This window comes from Ovis canadensis, chromosome 7 (assembly GCF_042477335.2).
Source record: "Ovis canadensis isolate MfBH-ARS-UI-01 breed Bighorn chromosome 7, ARS-UI_OviCan_v2, whole genome shotgun sequence".
NCBI classification, from domain to species: Eukaryota; Metazoa; Chordata; class Mammalia; order Artiodactyla; family Bovidae; genus Ovis; species Ovis canadensis.
The window spans coordinates 78,600,817-78,623,369 of NC_091251.1; the positions used below are offsets into that span (position 1 = coordinate 78,600,817).

General features: G+C 39.3%; 1 non-coding gene across 1 annotated transcript; it reads right to left on the reverse strand.

Moving 5' to 3' along the window:
* Window positions 1-22,242: 22,242 nt before the first annotated feature.
* Window positions 22,243-22,303, reverse strand: LOC138444456 (U7 small nuclear RNA). The gene has a single exon (XR_011258481.1). It is a non-coding gene; the product is annotated as a U7 small nuclear RNA (small nuclear RNA).
* Between the last annotated feature and the right edge of the window lie 250 nt (window positions 22,304-22,553).

Sequence of the window (22,553 nt, forward strand, 5' to 3'; positions counted from 1 at the left end):
ATTGAAGCAGAAGTTTCTCTCCATTTTGGGTTTGCTTTGACGTTTATAGGTATTTGACAGACTTGAAAGCAGTAACTAGAATCTGGTTAAAACCTCATGTTTGGCCCTTTCCTATAGGTTGGTTTATATCTTTTGACTGGTGGGAGCCCTAAAGAATGAGAAGGGCAATCTACTATGTTCATAATTGGCAACTCACAGTGGCCTTGGCTGGAAGATCCTGGTTTGGGGAGGACTGAGTTTTCTCCCTTTCTCCTCCTTGAAATGTGAGGCCTCGCTCAACAGCTTTAGGCTGGACAGACTTTAAGCTTCACAGGACTGTTTAGAAACTAAAATTTCTTTTCATAATGCCACCAAACTGTTTTGATTGACTTCTGACACCACCAGAATTGACAGTTGGTTTTAGCCTCAGTTTTCTTCAGCCATCCCAGTTTTTCCCCATCTTCTGTTAAGGGAATACGGTCACAATCAGAGATATGTGTGTGTGTGGTTAGCATGTGTGTGGATGCACAATTACTCTGAATTTATACACAAAAGTTCATAGCAGCACTATTCACACTAGCCCGAAATGGAAGCTCTCCAAATATCCATCAATGAAAGAATGGATAAACAAATCACGGTATATATATGTACAATGGAATATTACTTAGCCATAAACAGAAAAAAAAGCACTGATACTTGCTACAACATGGATGAATCTTAAAAACGTTAAGCTAAGTGAAAGAGGCCAGACACAAAAGGACAAATGGTTCATGATTCCATTTATACAAAATAACTAGAATGGGTAAAGCCACAGAGACATAAACCAGATTGGTGGTGGTTAGGAGTTGGAGAGAGCATGGGAATGGGGAGTGATTGCTTAATGGGGATGGAGTTTTCTACTGGGATGAGGAAAGGTTTGGGAATTTGATATAGGTGGTACAAGCATAGTGAGTGAGCTATGTCATTTCAGTCATGTCTGACTCTTTGCAACCCCATGGACTGTACCCCACCAGACTCCTCTGTTCATGGGATTCTTCAGGCAGGAACACTCGAGTGGGTTGCTGTGCCCTCCTCCAGGGTGTCTTCCAGCTCAGGGATCGAACCTGCATCTCTTAGTCTCCTGAATTGGCAGATGGGTTCTTTATCACTAGTGCCACTGGGGAAACCCCACATGCATAGCCCTGTGGATAAACTAAATATCAGTATACTGAACACTTTAAATGGCTAATTTTACATTATATATATTTCATCTCAATAAGAAAGAAAACCAGGTCACTCTGAATGCAATGTGGAAGCTGCTGGAAGGATAGGTTTCAAGGCTATTGCAGTAGTCAAGGTGAGAAACTACGACAGCTACAGTGAAGGAGTTGGCTATGAAGGTTGAAAGGCGTGTATGGACTCAAGAGATATTTAGAGGTAATTGTAAGAGACTAATGACTAATCCTCACATCACAGGAGCCCCAGTGTGGTATCAAAATAAAAAGGAAATGGGAGTAATTCTTCCCTGGGCTGTTCCACTTGAATTTTTTGCTTTATGTTCCTAGAAGTCCTTGATTTTGTAAGTACGTGTACAGTGAAATATGTTATATTGGCAGTCCTTGTGCTGCTATGCCATTGTGGAGAATTTTTGGCTTTGTGCAGGAGAGAGCTCGTATGTTGGTTACTTTTTTCTTATTGTGTCTGAGAAGCCTCCTGGAAGGGAGGAGCAGAGATATCAGAGAACCACCCAGCGCTGGGTGGGGTCGCTCACACACCCCTTAGGAGGTTAACAGTATATGTTTTGATGTGCAATTGGCACATAAGAGTCAATAAGCTTGTTGAAACCAGATGGAAAAATCTATGACACGTTTCCCTGAGCACTCTCAAGAAAGTACAAATAAAAGAGAAATCATTAAGTTGGCCTAGGGATTGTAATTAGGCTAGGTGAATTCCCTGCCTCTCTCATCCTCATATTGAGTTTCTTCAAGATTAGCTTTGGGGTACTTATTTATTTGTTTTCCACAATAGGAGACCCTTGTCTTGAATATTTCTGTTTTTACTGTAGTAAGAATCAGGTTAATAAGGTACTGACTGGCAGTGGGACAGTCTAGCAGAGCCCATTAATCTGAATGTATCGGGTCTGAAATTGTTGTTCAAAGGTCCTCTCCCTTTGAACCTCCCTATCTTATCATCTTTCTTTAGGATAAACATGATTACTTTTTAGAAAAATCTCCAAAGCAGGAAAGGCCCCACTGAGTGTTTTTATCATGAGTTAATCTTCCTGGGCCCTGGAGAAGGCAATGGCAACCTATTCCAGTATTCTTGCCTGCCTAGAGAATTCCATGGACAGAGGAGCCTGGTGGGCTACAGTCCATGGGGTCACAAAGAGTCGGATATGACTTTGCCTGTGTGTACTGAACTGTAACTTCCTCCAATTTTAAAGGAAAACTGGAGAAGGAGATGGCAACCCACTCCAGTGCTCTTGCCTGGAGAATCCCAGGGACGGGGGAGCCTGGTGGGCTGCCATCTATGGGGTCGCACAGAGTCGGACACAACTGAAGTGACTTAGTAGCAGTAGTAGTAATCTTCCTGGGAGACGAATGGCCCTCTGGGTAGACTTTGCCGTTAATACCATCCTGAGTGTACAATTATCTTCTAATAAGCATAGTCTCCATCATTATTGCTTAATAGCTTAATTATATTACCTAGGATGAAGGCTGTTTTGGGCTTAGTCAAAGACAGTTCAGACAGTCTGAGGTTTCCTGTTGGAAGAGCTGGTTGTCTGGAGCGGGACAGCACTCCCGGAGATGGTGTGATGAATGGTCATCTGTCTCAAGGCCCCTAGGCCTGCTCTGTCTGTAGAGCACTTAGCTCTCAGCCTGAGGGTTGGTGTTTCTAAGGGCACTGTCCCCTGCCTCAGGCGGACTGAAGTCGGAGCAAATGGGAGGACTGAGTTCAGTCCTGACATGTATTTAACAAATGCTGTGTGGTGGGGTTAGGGTTGCACAATGACACAAACCAGAAACCAGCAGTGAGACCTAAGCAGACTTAAGAAACAACACAACAGGAGAGGGATTTTCGAAGTCCATCTTTGGAAAATGTTAGAGAAAAACAAAATGTTTTTTTTTTTCTTTTAATTTTTAAAAATTGTTTAAGTCATGGATGAATAAATCATAATTAGAAAAATTTCAGTTACCACAGATGTAGCTGTTTATTTGTGTCCACTACCAAGATAGAGGTCATCCTTCACTACGCCTGACCCACACCACCCTGATAATTTCACTAAGAATAGAATTCCTGAACAAAATGAAATTGTATATTATGCATGCATTGAAGCAATTTGGGCCTGGTTTGAACTCACCACAAGCCAAATGTTTCATTCAAAAATTCTGTGTTATTCCACATTAAAGAGCCCCTGGCTTAATGCTGGCATAGGATTTTGTAAGATCCTGCAGCTTTTAAAAGAATAGTGATGTTATGAAAAATCTAACGACATGGTTAGGCCATAGAGCGGTTAAAATTTAAATGGAGAAAGCACCCTATGAGATCAAAAAGACACACATATAATGGCATCCTGGCTCTGGGAACTGGAGCAGGATTTGGGGGTCATCTGCTCTGACCTCCCAACTTTATGGGAGAGGAAACTGAGGTCTTCTGACTGAGATTTTCTCGACACTGACACTCCAGCTGAACATTTATTATCTTTGATATTTAAAGTGGTCATGCTAAGTTGCTTCAGTCTTGTCTGATTCTTTGCAATCCCATGGATTGTAGCCTGCCAGGCTCCTCCGTCCATGGGATTCTCCAGGCAAGAATACTGGAGTGGATTGCCATGTCCTTCTCCAGGGGATCTGCCTGATCCAGGGATCCAACCCGCGTCTTTTATGTCTCCTGCACTGGCAGGCGAGTTCTTTACCGCTAGCGCCACCCTGGAAGCCCAAAGTGGTGCTTTTTGTCAATCAAGTCTATTTTTGTTTTTAACCTTCTGGTCAACACACTGTTGACCTGCTAATTTATAATAATAAAACCCTGCTAATTTATTCCACAAACATAACTTGAAAACCCATTGTTGCCAGGCCCCAGGGAGACCAAGGTCAGAAGCTCAGGTGTTCCCCTTTGAGGAGCCCGCCAGGTACCCAATGTGACAATGTGAAGTCCCGTAATATAGACAACAGTAAATGCCTTCTTATGTTTATACTTTGGTAGTTTTTCTCCCTCCCCTGTGTTCAATCCTCTTCCCTTTCCTTTCCAGCCCTCATCTTACCCTTTGTGGCATAACCACCTTTACAGACTACTCTATCCCATGCTGACTTCTCCCATGTCCCGATCGTGCTCACAGTTAAGATGCTTTAAAAGTTGGTTATTGTATCAGTCAGGATAGGCTAAGTTACTCTTGGGTAACAAATGGGCTCTAAGTCTCTGTGGTTTGGCATAATAAAAATATGCTTCTCATTCATACTCAATCTTCTATGTTAACAGGGAGCCTCTGTTGTGGTCAATGAGGGGTCTTGGCTGACAGAGGCTGTATCCTGAAGTGTACTTCCATGACAAAGGGCATCAGGGAAGGGAGATTGGAGTTGGGCACCGATAGTTAAATGTTTTCCCTGAAAAAATGATATCCAACATTTCTATTTACATTCCATTGCCTGAAACCAGTTACTTGGCTGTACCTCACTTCTAGGGGCTCACTTCTAGACATAAAATCCTTCTTTGTGTGTTGAAGGAGAATCCGAATATTTATGAACATGTAAATGACAGTCAGAATTATATAGTCCTTATTGCTCTGCTAGTATCTCCAGTATGTTGATCTTACTTTATCAAATTATAAGACTTTTGAAGGTAGAGGTCTGTGTCCTTATTATTTTTTAAAACCATAGTGTCCAGCAGAGGGCACAAAACCAGACCCCTAATACATTTTTATTTGACTTGAGATTTTGTGAAATCCTGATTAATTAAACCCAGTTTATTTTTCCTTCAGATTCTGGCTTTAATGGATGGATTAAAAGCTTTAGAGAAATTGAAGGCTCTGGCTCGGTTCATATTCCTTGCTGGCAGAGCCTAGTGAGGGGCTTTCAAGCAGGAACTTGAACCCACGAAGGCCTTTCCAATTCTCAGACCCATCTAAGTGTCCACAGAGATCATCAGTCATGTACCACCACTCTCAGACACAAACCATTTGTTCAGCTTATAACAAACCAGGCAAGCGACATCCCACATTTATCAAGTATCAGGAGGAGTGCACATACCAGATGACCACTGAGATTCTTTCTGAGATTCTTCAGTTTTTCTTAAGGAAGGCAGTGATGAGATAGAGTCTGTGCCTGTTCACTGGCTGGAAGATACTGGAGCCTCAGGGCCAGAGTCAGACACTCAGCTTCATGATTCACCTGTGTATCAGGCTTTTGAGACCCCTCTGTGCTTAGACCCATCTACCTAGGCCTGTTCAGAGATCCCTGAACTCCTGCCTCACCTCTGATCTGTAATGCCTCCTCAAATTGTAGGTGATTCAGACTGACCAATCATTCAGTGCTCTTTCAAGCTACCTCTGCTTTTGTTCAACATTTATTTTCAGGAGGTTGCACAGGGGAGAATGGAGGAGCAGGCTGACACTGGCATTCACATTGTCCTCCGTTGCCCCACAAATTCAGTTCTGGCCTTGTATCAGTTACCCAGTGCCAACATAGTACTATATAACAAAATATCCCCAAATGGTGGCTCAAAACATTAGCCATTTATTATTTCCCATGAGTATTGGGATAGCTGGGCTCATTCATGCATCAGTTCAGCTAATGAGTCAGAAGAAGGCCTCCTGGACTGGAGTGGCCATGACTGGGATTGCTGAGTTCTCCTCCCTGGATCTGTCTCATGTGCACATGTCCCGTATATGCCCCTGCAGTGCTAGCTCAGGTGTGGTCTCAGCCTGACCTGCACATAGTCTCAGAATCATCACAGAGAAACAAGAGAGGAAGCAGAAATGCTCAAACATTTGGCAATACCTCTATAAGTGTCAGATTGTTAGGGTCCCACTGGCTAAAGAAAGTCACATGGTTCAGCTCAGTGTTACAGTGAATCGGGGTCTACAAGTTATAGGAAAAAGAGATATTCATTGGGGCTGTTAATGCAACTGGTCTATCACAGTTCCCAAACGTGCCTATGGCACACTGCTAAACTATACCCTACAATGATCAGGATCTCAGAAGCAGGTTTATCGTGGAAAGAAATTTTTATGCTGCTGCAGTACATTCGGGAAATGACTAGGATTTCACTGTGGGTGACTGAGAGCTAGCTGGGATGACAGGACACAGGACAGGGACTGAGACCACTGGACACTTGTATTTCATTTACATTCGAGACCTGGCTCTTCTGAATGAATGGAGCTCTCTTGTTGAGCGATATGGACTTGGTCATGAGCGTTATCGTGGTCGTGCATTTGCAGATAGATGGCAAAACAGATGTCTTTCCTCTTGCTAGGTCTTGAATTTACACAGGAAGGGCAGGGAGTGCAAAGTTTTCCACATTACGGTTTTATCCCCAGAGGAGATGCCGTCAGTTTTGGAGAGCCAAATAATGTCCTTAGTCAGAATTCAAGAGCCACTAAAATGATGTAACGCAAACAGTGTTTATCAAAGGCCACAGAAACCAATTTATATGCTGTGCCTTTCTGACCCTCTCTACCTTTCTAACCACAGGAGATAAATTATAAATATTATTAAAATATTACCTAGTTTCAGAGGGAGCCTGGACCCTCTTCAACACTGCATCTATATCATGTTACAAAACTTCTCTTTAATATACTAGAAAACATGGGTTGTTGGCTTTTTTTCATAGTTTTTGGAGTCTGCAAAGAAATGTCTCGTTTAAAGTGAGTTCCTTATCTCATCTGGACTGGGACCTGCATGACAGCTAGGCGTGCCACATTAACTGCATCTCACACGCAGTGCCAGGGGCAAGCAGGCTGTTGCTTAACAAGGATACATGATAGCTAATTGCATTTTAGGCCATTGGTTTGTCACTGTGGCAGTGCCAGGAAACAGTTTCAAAAGCAAAGCAATGAGGCCAAATGTGATTCACTTATGAGCCTGAAAATCGTAAACCAGCCTGCTCCCCAGCAATATGACATTCCCAAGGATTTTGGCCTGTGCTGTAGCGTATCGTGTGCACTGTTAGACGACTGAAATCTGTGTCTGGAATATATTATGGATTCTTGATGTCAATCATCAATGGTCATAATCCTCCAATGCACTGGCTTTGTCTTTCCCCACATTCTGTATCAATAGCCTGTAGAGACAAAGTTTGCCTACTGGGGAAGGCAATGTTTAACCTCCCTAATTAATGGATTTGAATGAAAGAACATCTCCAAGGTGCTCAGAAGGAAAAGATTCTAAGGAGATTTACTCATTGCTCTTTTGAAATGCTTTGCCTGCTGGTGTATAATTTGCAAATGCATAAGGAAGTGAATGGTGAATGCTCAAAATATAATATTCAGAGCTCATCTATTTATGTTTGTATTTATTAAGTTCTTTGTAAGTCTCAATTTAGCAGATGTCTTCTGGCTCAAAATAAAGCTCTTCAAGAGGGAGTCAGTGTGGCTGTTCGACAAAAGTCACATTATCATTTGAGTACAAATATTTGCAAAATAGAACAAACTGGAAAATTGAGGGAAAAAAATACCCACTGGAATTTGTGACTCATTAAATTCTCATGTGCATGACATATTGTGAAAAACTTTGTTCAGTCTTTGGGTCAAAGGATCCTTTCCCTCCTCCTTTCTTGGCTTTTGATGCTAATAAAAAACTTTATGGGAATGTGTGTGTGTGTGTGTGTGTGTACATGGACGCATATTCACAAGCCTTCTCATGCTGCCTGCCAATCTTCATATGAGAAAATGTTTCCAGAGGATGTTATAATGTGTTTGCATGTCATGTTCCAAGGTCCAAAGAGTACACGGAAAGGTCACTGGTTCAAGGACAGGCTTTAACTCTGAAGGAGTACCATGGCTTTGTATCCATGACAGCCTGCTCTTCACCCATGGCCAAGCCCTTGCCTCCTAGTTAAGCTTCCGTCTGTGTCTTAAAACATCTTTCCAGTGTCTACCTCATTCCTCTCCTCTGAACTCACTCCTTCCTTTTTGTTATTAAATCCCATTCTGTTACTGCACACATGGCATTTGGGTTATCCCACTTCTTAATTCTGGTTTTAGTTCAAGATGTTGACTTTCAGATCTCTAGCAGCTCCATATTCTGTACCCTGTGGACTGTCTTGTCTTACCTCTGCATTTATTTGAGGCCTGGGAGGTCCCTGCTTTTTAGGGAGGTGAATTCAGGTGGAATATAACACCAAGATTATCTTTATAAATCTCTCTAGGGCTTCAGCCTTTCATAAGCTAGTTATGTTCCCCTCAAATGAAAGTTCCTTGCTAATACAAAATAATGCTTCTACCAATAAAAGGATCTAAAATTTTTTTCACATGATTTATATTTTTGGCCTCTGTTACATCTAGAGCTAAGGATTCTGCAAGTTTATTACCCACTGTGTAAATTAATGCTTACTTTTACTTCCTCTAAGATATCATCCTTCAAGGACTGGTTCTGGAATTCTGAGACTTTGGGCCTTGATGACTCCTTCATCACTTTTCTGGATTTATCAGTATATGCGCTGCTGCTGCTAAGTCACTTTAGTCATGTCCAACTCTGTGCGACCCCAGAGACGGCAGCCTACCAGGCTCTGTTGTCCCCAGGATTCTCTAGGCAAGAACACTGGAGTGGGTTGCCATTTCCTTCTCCAATGCATGAAAGTGAAAAGTGAAAGTGAAAAGTGAAAGTGAAGTCCCTCAGTCGTGTCTGACTCTTTGTGACTCCATGGAGTGCAGCCTACCAGGCTCCTCCATCCATGGGATTTTCCAGGCAAGAGTACTGGAGTGGGGTGCCATTGCCTTCTCCAATCAGTATATGTGAGTTTCCCTCAATTTTTGAGTTTCTGGATTTGAGATTCTCATTATTATTATTTGATAGTGTTCCTACATGTGGATACAGGTATGACTGGGGAGACAGATGCCTGTCCAACAAATCTTTTTGCAGGGTATTCAGAAAGGAATTGCTTTTAGTTACAGTTACCATGAGCAGGAAATGCTTCTTGAATTTCAGTCTCTTCACTGTCCTCTCTGAATAAGCCCCCATGTCTCACATCCAAGTTTCCTATCCAGTTAGATTCTTTTCCTTTATCCTGAATGTTGTCATGCAGTTTATATTGTCTAATACTGTATTTATTCTATTGAAGCATTTTCTTTTCCTGAACTGCCAATTTTTTTCTCTGGCAAATGTATGTTGCCAGAAACATACGTATGTTGAATTGGGGAATTTAATCTTGTGAATCATACAAGTGGAGATGTGAAGTAGTTCAGTTCAGTTCAGTCACTCAGTCATGTCCACCTCTTTGCGACTCCATGGACTTGCAGCATGCCAGGCTTCCCTGTCCATCACCAACTCCCAGAGCTTGCTCACACTCATATCCATCGAGTCAGTAATGCCATCCAAACATCTCATCATCTGTCATCCCCTTCTCCTCCCACCTTTGATCTTTCCCAGCATCAGGATCTTTTCTAGTAAGTCAGTTCTTCTCATCAGGTGGCCAGACTATTGGAGCTTCAGCTTTAGCCTCAGGCCTTCCAATGAATATTCAGAACTGATCTCCTTTAGGATTGACTTGTTTGATCTCCTTGTAGTCCAAGGGACTCTCAAGAGTCTTCTCCAACACCACAGTTCAAAAGCATCAATTCTTCGGTGCTCAGCTTTCTTTATAATCCAACTCTCATATCCATACATGACTGCTGGAAAAACCATAGCTTTGACTAGACGGACCTTTGTCTTTAAAGTAATGTCTCTGCTCTTCAATATGTTGTCTAGGTTGGTCATAGCTTTCCTTCCAAGGAGCAAGTGTCTTTTGACTTCATGGTTGCAGTCACCATCTGCAGTGATTTTGGAACCCAAGAAAATAAAGTCTGTCACTGTTTCCATTGTTTCCCCATCTATTTGCTATGAAGTGATGGGATCAGATCCCATCTTCGCTTTTTTATTTTTTAAATTTTAATATCTTTAATTCTTACATGCGTTCCATCTTCACTTTTTGAATGTTGAGTTTTAGGCCAGCTTTTTCACTCTCCTCTTTCACTTTCATCAAGAGGGTCTTTAGTTCCTTTTTGTTATCTGCCATAAGGATGGTGTCATCTGCATATCTGAGGTTATTGATATTTCTCCCAGCAATCTTGATTCTACCTTGTGCTTCATCCAGCCCAGCATTTCTCATGGTGTACTCTGCATTTAAGTTAAATAAGCAGGGTGACAATATACAGCCTTGACATACTCCTTTCCTGATTTGGAACCAGTCTGTTGTTCCATGTCTAGTTCTACCTGTTGCTTCTTGATCTGCATACAGATTTCTCAGGAGGCAGGTAAGGTGGTTTGGTATTTCCATCTCTTTAAGAATTTTTCACAGTTTGTCGTGATCCACAAAGTCAAAGGCTTTCAGTTCAGTTCAGTTCAGTTGCTCAGTCATGTCTGACTCTTTGCAACCCCATGGACTGCAGTACATCAGACCTCCCTGTCCTCACCAATTCCCAGAGTTTACCCAAACTCATGTCCATTGAGTCAGTGATGCCATCCAACCATCTCATCCTCTGTCGTCCCCTTCTCCTCCTGCCCTCAATCTTTCCCAACATCAGGGTCTTTTCAAATGAGTCAGCTCTTCGCATCAGGTGGCCAAAGTATTGGAGTTTCAGCTTCAACATCAGTCCTTCCAAAGAAATCCCAGGGCTGATCTCCTTCAGAACGGACTGGATGGATTTCCTTGCAGTCCAAGGGACTCACAAGAGTCTTCTCCAACACCACAGGTCAAAAGCATCAATTCTTCTGCGCTCAACTTTCTTTATAGTCCAACTCTCACATCCATACATGACTGTTGGAAAAACCATAGCCTTGACTAGACAGACCTTTGTTGTCAAGTAATGTCTCTGCTTTTTAATATGCTGTCTAGGTTGGTAATAACTTTCCTTCCAGGGAGTAAGCATCTTTTAATTTCATGGCTGCAGTCACCATCTGCAGTGATTTTGAAGCCCCCCAAGATAAAGTCAGCCAGTGTTTCCACTGTTTCCCCATCTATTTGCCATGAAGTGATGGGACTGGATGCCATTATCTTAGCTTTCTGAATACTGAGTTTTAAGCTAACTTTTTCACTCTCTTCTTTCACTTTCATCAGGAGGCTCCTTAGTTCTTCTTCACTTTCTGCCATAAGGGTGGTGTCATCTGCATATCTGAGGTTATTGATATTTCTCCTGGCAGGTAAGGTGGTCTGGTATTCCCATCTCTTTAAGAATTTATCACAGTTTGTTGTGATCCACACAGTCAAAGACTTTGATGTAGTAATAATGCAAAAGTATATGTTTTTCTGAAATTCTCTTGCTTTTTATATGATCCAACAGATGTTAGCATTTTGATCTCTGGTTCCTCTGCCTTTTGTAAATCCAGCTTGAACATCTGGAAGTTTTCAGTTCATGTACTGTTGAAGCCTGGCTTGGAGAATTTTGAGCATTACTTTGCTATCATGTGAGATGAGTGCAATTCTGTGGTAGTTTGAACATTCTTTGGCACTGCCTTTCTTTGGGATTGGAAAACTGGCCTTTTCCAATCCTGTGGCCACTGTTGAGTTTTCCAAATTTGCTCACATATTTGGGAAGTAGGCAGTTGGACATTAAGATCAAGGGCTCAAAGGTGAGATCACAGGTGGAAACACAAAGTTAGAGTCTTCAGCATCAGATGCTATTGTGGCCATGGAAATGCACAAGATCCTCCAAGGAGAATGCATAAGGATGAGAGGAGGATGTTGGTAGAACTCAACTCACAATGACATTACAATTCTACACAGATGATGCTCTGCTCATCTGTTGGTTACACTTATTCATTCCTCCTCTTGTACAACATTACATCTTCTTGTACAAAATTTCTTCAGTTCAGTTCAGTTCAGTCTCTTAGTCGTGTCCGACTCTGTGTGACCCCATGAATAGCAGCACGCCAGGCCTCCCTGTCCATCACCAACTCCCAGAGTTCACTCAGACTCACGTCCATCGAGTCGGTGATGCCATCCAGCCATCTCATCCTCTGTCGTCCCTTTCTCCTCCTGCCCCCAGTTCCTCCCAGCATCAGGGTCTAGTCACCCTCAAACATTTGATTTTTAGGTGTGATTAGTTGTTTCTTTCTTGTCAATTACAATTACTTGAAACTGTTGTCCAGAAAGTTGTTTTTTCTTCCTTCTTCCTATGACTTTTCATAGTTAATGACTACGTTTCTCTGAAAGTCTCTGTCCATCTCTTTCTTTCTCTTTCTCTCTTTCTTCCATTCTTTCCTCCTACCACTTCTTTCCTCACCTGACTCAGAAATCCTGAGGAGGGTTGTACTAGAATCACCAGTATCTCAGGGTTAGGAAGATTATATTCTTGTAGGCAAATAATCCTCAGGACCATGGTCAGCAGCATACTTATCCTGATATCTGCTTCTCTCCCTAATTGCTAATTACTGCTATACCTCTCAGCCTCCATTTTCATCTCCTGGTCTCAGGCACTGTTTATTTCTTCCCAGGGGAAACAAAGTGTCTGCATTGGCAAACTATATTTCTCAAAGTTATCTGTCTTACTCTTCTCTGTCTATCACATCTTCCTTCAGGTGAATCAAAAGTCCAGGGCAAGTTGAATGTGAGTTACTCCCAATACTATCAAATGGCATGTGAAATTGAGAAAACTATGTTTAAGATCACTTAGGTGACCTATGCGATATATTCAAGATTTAGCTAAGATTTAGCTTCGTTCATAGCTCTCTGTAGTTCTTCAGTTGGTATGAGAGGGAAATAGACAATAGGTATAACCATTATGAAATTTCCAGGGGGAGAAAAAAGCTTTGGGGACATCATTTTCAAATAAGTGGTTTCCAAAGAGAGAACCATACGCTAACCACTAATGAAATGTGAAAATAACTGTAAGGAGAGTTGAGAAAACACTCAAGAAGGAAAATGTAAGATTTGTAGCAAATAGAGCTTAAATGTCACACTGGAGTCCCTAAGAACATTTAGAGTTTTTTGAGCATTGGCAGTGTGGTGCCTTGGAGGATATAGACAGCAACGATTACAAATTTTCTTGAAAGTGGCTCCTCTCCTCACACAGTTCCCTTTGGAGGGAGGCATGTTAGGTTTATCAGTCCTGTTGCTCTCCTGATCTCATGGGCAGGGTACATGAGATGAAAAGAGTCTAACCTCTCAGGGTTGGGTCTTACCCACAGTCTTAAATCTGCAGAGTCAGGTTACAGGTATTGCATCCTAATTATTACCTTACAAGGGTTAACTAGGCACATGTATCCGTCTCTGCCTTTTCTTTTATCAAAGATCACCTTCCTCTTCACAACTCTGCTCTTTCCTTTGTGTTCACTCTCTCCTACATCACCAGTTTTTTTCTCTTGGCTAACAATTTCCATAAGCGCATAAGTATTCTCTAAGATCTCCCATGTTGAAAAATGGTCTCTTGAATCCACTTATCTGTTCCCCTGAGTAGCCGAACTTTCACAATGTGTTGCCTATGTTTACCACCTCCATTTCTTTATTTTTCATTTGTATTTTAACTTTAGTTAAGTTTCTGCCCCAGTACTCCACTAAAACTGGTTTCCTTCCACTAAAACTGTTCTCCTTAAGGCTATCAGTGTTTCGCATGTTGCCAGTCCAAAGGACTATTCTCTGTCCCTATCTGATTTGACCCTTGAACAGCATCAACAACTCCAATTGTTGACTGTTGACCATTCTCTCCATCTGCCAACACATTCATGTCTTGGCTTCCTGGTTTTTGTTCAATATCACTGGCCATTCTTTCTCAGCTTCTTTCTGTACTTAATTTCCAAATATTAGCACACCCTGGAGTTCAATCTTGAGCCCTTCCCCAAGGGTTTAGTATATTTCCTGGTTGTCTGACTTAGACCTATCACCTGAGCAAATTACTCACATATCCAGTTAGTTTCCATTTCATTTCAATGTCTGACTTCTTAAATGTAATGTGTTCAAAATGGAGGAGTTTCTTTCTCTCATGAACTGAATCATCCTCCAGTATTCACCTTCTTGATAGATGGCACTATCAAACTCTCAGATGCTCATGTTAAAAGCATAGGAGCTCTGCCTAATTTCCCTCTCTCCTTCAACCCTCCACGTGCCTAACCAGTCAGCAGATATTGTTGATTCTACATCCAAAACAGACTTGAAATCCATCCATTTCTCCCCATCTGCATTATTACCACCAAACTTCAAGTCATCATTATCTTTTATCAATATCTAAATTTCTACAATTGCTTCTTAATTTGGGTATATCTTTGCCTCTTTCAACCCAGTTCTCTTAGGTACCAACCAGAGAGATTTAAAATAAATAACAAATTATATATGTCACTTCCCTGCTTAAAATTCTTTAGTAGCTTCCTATTTCTTCTGGAATAAAATCTGAATGCTTGACCTATAAGTTATGTGTAATTTGTCTACTGCACTCCTCTGACATCATTTTATACCGTGAACCTCTCTCATTCACTGCTGCATGAACACACTGGCCTTTCTGTTACTCAGATGCACTGAACCTTCTCCTGCCTTTGGGCATTTTCCTTCACCATTTAGGAATTCCATCTCTTCATTTCTTCATTTCTTTACTGTCACCTCATTCTCATCCTTCAGGTCTTGGCTTAAGTCTTACTTTGCTAGTGGGCCTTTTCTGACCATCCCCTCGTAGTTAGCCTCTCTCAGTTACTCTCTATCATCTCAACTGGACTTTCCTTCCTAATGTCAATTACAGTCTGTGAATATCTTATTTATTTGGCTATCTATTTGATTATTTTTCACCCCCCGTTCCCTCCATCCAGTTGTAAGCTCTGTGAACAGGGACCTTATCTGTCTTGTTCATTAGCATAATACCTATCACAGATTCCCTGGTGGCTCAGATGGTTCCGAATCTGCCTGTAATGCAAGAGATGCAGGTTCAATCCCTGGGTTAGGAAGATCCCCTAGAGAAGGGAATGGAACCTGTTCTGGTATTTTTGCCTGGAGAATTCCATGGACAGAGGAGACTGGCAGGTTAAAGTCCATGGGATTGCAAAGAGTCTAACACGACCAAGTGACTAACAGTTTCACTTTTATCACAGAGTTGGTACTGTGTATATATTTCTTAAATAAATGAATGAGTGAATGTCTTTAGAAATGATGCTATTCTAGAACTTCTTCAATATTGGTTTGTTTTTAGCCTGCTCAGAGATTTTCTGTCCACACCTGTCATTGATTTCCAAGCAAGACAAAGCATTCAGTGCCCAAGTATCATATTCTGCATAAAGCTTGAAAGCACTATATTTAGAAAAAGTTGGCGAGCATAAGCTCTCAGTCCAATTAAATTCTGATGTAGTGAAAGTACTAATGGAGACAGTGGACTGTAGTTGATATTTGAACAGGGAGTTTCTGACCATTTGTATTATAGATGTCTATTAATACACAGGCAGTGCTAGGAGAATAAGATAGAGCAAATAAAATTTAGTAGATTGAAGAAGACTGACTCTTTTAACCAACCTGACTTGAATCTCTTTGTTATGAAGAATATTGATCATGAATCCAATTTGATTTGGCCCATCATGTCATTAAGGACTAGCCTTGTAAATGTCTCTAGACAGCCAGTCTTACTTAACAATCAATTAGACTTCTACTACAAAATTCTATAAGGTAAACAAATATTAAGTAAAGATTATGGTCTGGTTTCTTACTCGAGGCCAGTAAATACAACTCTGTCAAGTTCATGCCCATATTATCAGGCTATATCCAAATCTGCGATTTGATTCTGGACTCAGGATTGTCGCTGTAATATAGTTGTCAAACCCAACGGAATTTGGCCAAAATGATGCTAGCGATGTAATGTTTTTTCCAAAAATATTTTCATAAATTTATATACAGTAAAATGGACCTTTTTGTATGTACAGTTTTATAGATTTTAACATGTGTGAAAAGTTGTGTAAGTAGTCCCCCAGTCAGGGTACCTATGGTTGCACCACCCCAGAATGTCCATTGTGTGGCTCCTCTTCAGTCACATCCTCCCCTCCTCCCAGCCACTGGTAACCACTGATGTGTTCTCAATCACTGTGGTTTTGTCTTTCTGAGAATGTCATATGAATGAAATCATACAGAACATAAATTTTTGGCACTGGCTGCTTTTTTAAAAAATTCAATTGGAATGTAGTTGATTTACAATGTTGTATTACTTTCAGGTGTACAGCAAAGTGATTCAGTTTTATGTATACATATATTAACTCTTTTTCAGATTCTTTACCCGTATCAGTTCAGTGCAGTTCAGTCACTCGGTTGTGTCTGACTTTTTGCGACCCCGTGGACCGAAGCACGCCAGGCCTCCCCATCCATCACCAACTCCCAGAGTTTACTCAAACTTTACCCGTATAGGTTATTACTTATATTACCATATAGGATATTGAGTAGAGGTCCCTGTGCTATGCAGTGGGTCCTTGTTGGTTATCTATTTTATATATGGTAGTGTGTGGATGTGAATGCTAAGCTCCTAAGTTATATCTTCCCCCCATGTTTTCCCTTTGGAAACTAAGTTTGTTTTTGAAATCTTTTATTCCTCTTCTGCTTTGTATCATATTTTAAGTTACACGTGTAGGTGATATCATATGATATTTGTCTTTCTCTGTCTGACTTCACTTATTTTGTTCTTTTTTTTGGCTGAGTAATAGTCGTGTGTGTGTGTGTGTGTGTGTGTGTGTGTGTGTCACATCTTCTTTATCCATTTCTCTGTTGATGGACATTTAAGTTGCATACCACGTCTCACTTATTGTAAATAGTGTTGCAATGAACATTGAGATGCATATATCTTTTTGAATTATGGTTTCTCTGAGTATATGCCCATGAGTGGATTGCTGGATCATATGCTAGTTCTATTTTTCTCCATACTGTTCTCCATAGTGGTTGTAGCAATTTATATTTCCGTCAGCTCTGTAGGAGGGTTCCTTTTTCTCTGTACCCTCTCCAGCATTTATTGTTTGTAGACCTATTGATGATAGCCATATTGACCAGTGTGAGGTAATACCACGTTACAGTTTTTTTTTTTAATTTTTATTTTTACTTTATTTTACTTTACAATACTCTATCGGTTTTGCCATACATTGACATTGGGATCGCATGTACACTCGTTATAGTTTTTATTTGCGTTTCTCTGATAATCAGTGATGTGTTTTTCATGTGCTTTTTTGGCCATCTGCATGTCTTCTTTGGAGAAATGTCTGTTTATATCTTCTGCTTATTTTTTGACTGGGTTGTTTGTTTTGACATAGAATTGCACGAGCTATTTGCATATTTTGGAGTCAGTCCGTTGAGCGTGGTTTTCCGCATTCACTGTAGTATATGGAAGTAGGGTTGACTTTTGTGAGGTGGCCTTATATTCTGAGGACTTGCTAATGTGCTTATTCTTTTTTTTCACCTAGACTGCTTAAGCTATTATGTAGATAATTGCATTATGTATGAATAGTGAAATTTTCTTTCTTTCTTTCTATTTGGTATGTCTTTTCTTTCTATTTATTGCCAGTTGCACTCAACAAGACTTGCTGATATTGAAAACGGTTGGTGAGAGTGGACATCCTTGCCTTGTTCCCTGTATTGGAGATAAAACATTCAGCTTACATTATTAAGTATAATATTAGTTATAGGTTTTTTGTAGATACCTTTTATCAAGTTGAGGAAGTTCTCTTGTAGATCTAGTTTGCTCAGCGTTTTTGTCATGATGGATGTTGATTTTTTTCAAATGTTTTTTCTGCATCAATTGCTTATGATCATATGGTTTTTTTAATAATGCTAATATTGTGGATTGCATGATTGAGTTTTAAATGTGAGCTCATGTTTTGAACATTCCCTGGGTAAACCTCACTTGGTTGTGGTGTATTATTCCTTTTATGTAATGTTAGATGTGATGTACTGACATTTTGTTAAGGATTTTTGCATCTATGTTCATAAGTAATATTGTTCTTATTTTCTTTTCTTTTATTCTTATAATCTGGTTTGGGATCAGGATAATGACTTCTGGTCTTGTAAAATGAGGTTGGATATGTTTTTTGTGTTTCTATTTTCTGAAAGAGTTTTCTAGAATTTGTATGATTTCTTTTGAAAAATTAAATTAATTTTTGTTGAGGTATAATTGATAATGTAATTTAATTATATAATAATAATATAATATATTATGTAATATCAAGTATAATATAAATTATATTGGTTTCAGATATATCACATAATGATTCAATATTTATATACCCTGCAAAATGATCACCATAATAAGCTAACATCCATCACTATACATATGACAAAAATTCTTTTTTCTTGTGAGAACTTTTAATATTTACTTTCTTAGGAACTTTCAAATGAGTTTGTACCTTTTTCTTTCTTCACCTATTTTGCCCACTTCCGCATCCACCTTTCTCTCTGGCGACTGCCAGTCTGCTTTCTATATCTGTTATAATGTTGTTACTGGTTTGCTTTTTAGATTCCACATGCTAGATCAGATCATATGATATTTTTCTTTCTCTGACTTACTTCACTTAGCATAAAGTCCTCAGTGCCCGTCCATGTTTTACAAATGGCAAGATTCCACTCTTTTTTATGGCTGAGTGGTATTCCTTTGTGTGTGTGTGGGCATGTGTGTCTTCTTCATCCATTCATCCACTGATGGGCACTTAGCTTGTTTCCATATCTTGGCTACTGAAAATAATACATGCATGATTTCTTTTTTTAAATGTTTGGGAGAATTCACCACAGAAGACATCTGGGTCTGAAGATTTTTTTTTTCAGGTATTTATTAATCAGTTACTTAATCATTTTAGAACTATTCAGATTTTATCTATTTCATCCTGCATGATTTTTGCCCCAGGAAATATTGTTAATGTTTAAAGAGTTTTCACACTTTAAAATTTAATAATAATAATAGCAGTTGATTTGGTGGCCACTTGATATTTTCTTTTCCCATACCTAATCTATAATCTTATAACAATTCTTCAAGGTTAAGTCATTTTCTTCACCTTATAGCTGAATAAAACTGAGACTTAGGCACTCGCCCTCTGTGATGGCCCACACTCTGTGGAGAGTGCTTCTTTCTGACTCTGGATAAATCCACTTCTTACCTATGGAAAAGAAACCAGAACAAAAACTGAGAATTCGAGGAATGTAAATGACTTGCTCAAAGTCACCTTAATGCTAAACAGAGAGGTCAGAAGACCAATCTCCATTTAGCTCCAAAACCTACATTCTTTCCATGGCAAGTTGCACAAATTTAGCATGTATGACTTCTAGATACAGGATTTTACTAATTGTCATTGCTATTGATATGAAATACGAAATCACCTGACTGTTAAAATGATCAATGTAAAACACATTTTGTGTCATGGCAGAAATCCATTCTCCCTCAGCTTCATGCTTTGTGTAGGAAAGACTTTTTAAAAATCTTTGTGACAGGGAAACTCATAAGTCACAACACTTTACTTAAGGGTCTCTGAGCATCTGTCCCCAGCTGTAAGTAATACCACACTACTTGCTTGGACCTGCTACAGATAGTTTAGTTATATTTGATCACTCTCTCTTTCTCTTGCTCCAGATGGTGTATCTCAGAGTCTCTTGAGCCTCATTGTTGTATTGGGATTGTATGTTGATGCAATAGTCCATTGTTTCCATTTTTATAGAGTCATAAAGTTCCATAAAAGATTGCATGGTATACATTTGCTTTTGATGTTGTTAAGTCTTAGGACTTTGCAAGGGATGTTTTATAGTCCCTGCTGTATTTATCATGTAAACAGTGTTACTGAGAACCACCCACTTGCTGTTTGTGCTGGGTATTCAAGCTCTAGGAGATGCTTCAGCTACATACACTGTGGGTTCTACATTTCCCAGGAACTTTTTAGGCTATGTAGTTGAGATGGTCTTTTAAGCCACTTAGATTCATGCATCCATTTTATTTTGCTGGTGATAATCAGGAGATGGTACATTTATCATGAAGCATTTTGATGTGATCATCTGAATATGTTCTGCCATACTCTGGATATGTTGAGTATGTACTATAATAGAATTACTTTACACATATGAACTTCAATAATCCTCTCAATGAGTCTGAAAAATAGATACTTTAAAATCTTATTTCATAGATTATTCAATTCATGCCCAGACAGATTAAGTGATTTATGCAAGGCCATATAGGTTAGGATTGGGGGAACTGACACCTAGTTCAACCTGTATGACTCTAGATTCCATAAGCAGTTATAGCAATATATCTGCTCTGCCATTTTTTCTCAGTGCTGGTTGTTGTTAACCATGTATCTCTAGAAAAATTCTGTCTTTTTCATTATTTTAGCATCTGACTTAAAGTTTTACTTCTACTCCATAATAATAATACCCAACAATGGCTAAACAGTGTAATGATGAATAGTATAGGCTTTGGAGCCAGGACTTTGCACTCAGATTCCAGCTCTGCTATTTATTAGTTGTATAAGTTTGGACAAATTATTTAATTTCTCTTTGCTTGAGTTTCCTCATTTACTAGTAATTGTAGTTACTTCAGAGGCTTGCTGTGAGGACTAAATGAGTTAATATTTGGAAGGATCTTGAAATAGTGCCTTGCATATTGTGAATACTATACATGTGATTGAAATTTGGGGGGTAAAAAATTTTTCTTTAATGATTACAGAATATTCTTTTATTTGGATGTGATATTTTATTTAATCTCTCCTTAGTTGTTGGACACAAAGTTGATTTCAGGATTTTATGTTAGCACATATTGTTACAATGAACATCTCTATCTGCATTTTGAGTTTTTTCTCAGGCTATATTTCTGGGCTTAGAATTACTGTGTCAAATGACCAAATACTTAAAAAATTCCTTAAATATACCAATAGGCTAATATTTTCAAATAAATTTACAAAAAATTATAAGCAAATATCACAGATAAAAATGTAAAAAGAAAACAATCAAGCACCCAAGATATAGGTTTTTTTAAAAAAAATGGAATTTTCATTTTGAGATAATTGTAGATTCACATGAATTGCTAAGAAATAGTACAGAGAATCCTGTGTATAATTTGCTCAATTTCTCCCAGTGGTGGCATTTTATAAAACAATTTTACATTATCACAACCAGGATATTTCATTGATACAATGAAATTTATCAATTGATATTTCATTTTCTTTTCGAGGAAAAGAACATTTTTATCACCACAAGAATCCCTCATGGTGCCCTCCTCTCTTGGCAACAACTGACCTGTTCATCATGTCCATAATTCTGTTATTTCAAGAATGTTGTATAAACAAAACCACAAAATCTGTGGTTTAGGATTGTTCTTTTTATTTTTCCCACCTAGCATAATTCCCTGGAGATTCATCTGAGCCATGTGTGTCCATACTTTGTCCTTTTCATTGTTGAGTAGTGCTCCATGGTATGGATGTACCATGCTTGTTCAGTGATTATCTGGTGAAAGACATCAGAGTTGTTTCCAGTTTTGGGTCATTATGAATAAGGCTGTTATGACCATTTGTACGTAGATGTTGATGTAAACATAAATTTTAATTATCTGGGAGAAAGGTCCAAGAGGGTTATTGCTGGATTGTATGGTAGCCACATTTTTGTTTTGTGGGGAGCTGCCAGATTGTTTTCCAGACTTTTATTTTTCATTCTCAGCAGCTATCTATGGATGATCCAGTTTTTTGCATTCTTGACAGAATTTGGCGCTGCTATCGTTTTTCATTTTAGCCACTTTGAAAGGTGTGTGGTGATTTATCATTGGAGTTTTAATTTGCATTCCCCTAATGGATAATGCTGTTGAACATCTTTTCATGTGCTTACTTGCCATCTGTATATTCTCTTTGGTGACATGTTATTAATGCTTTTTTCTCATTTCCTAATTAGATTGTTTGTTTCTTAATGTTGGGTGAGTAATGTTTCTTAGTGAGTTTTTATATATTCTAGATTCTAGTCCTTTGTTGAATATGTGGTTTGCATGTATTTTTTCCTAGTTTGTGGCTTATCTTTTCATCCTTTTAAGATCTTTTGTGTAGCAAAAGTGAAAGTTTTGGGTGAGGTCTAATTTATCAGTTTTTCCTTTTATAGATTATGTTTTTGTAGACTTCTTTATTTAGTCCTACATCCCCCAATTTTTCTCCAGTTTTTTTCTAAAAGTTATAGTTCATATTTTTTTTCCTATGAGGGGGTCTTCTGATAAAGACCAGAAACCTACTAGACCAATTCTAGAAGAGGTATAACACTTAATTTTGAATTATATATTTAGTCTGTGATTCATTTTGATATAATTTTTTATAAGAGCATCTCTGGTGGCTCAGTGGTAAAGAATCTGACTGCCAATGCAGGAGACCTGTGTTCAATCCCTGGGTTGGGAAGACCCCTTGGATAAGGAAATGGCAACCCACTCCAGTATTCTTGCCTGGAGAATCCCATGGAGAGAGGAGCCTGGTTGTCCACAGTCCATAGTGTAGTGAAGACTTGGACACAACTGAGAG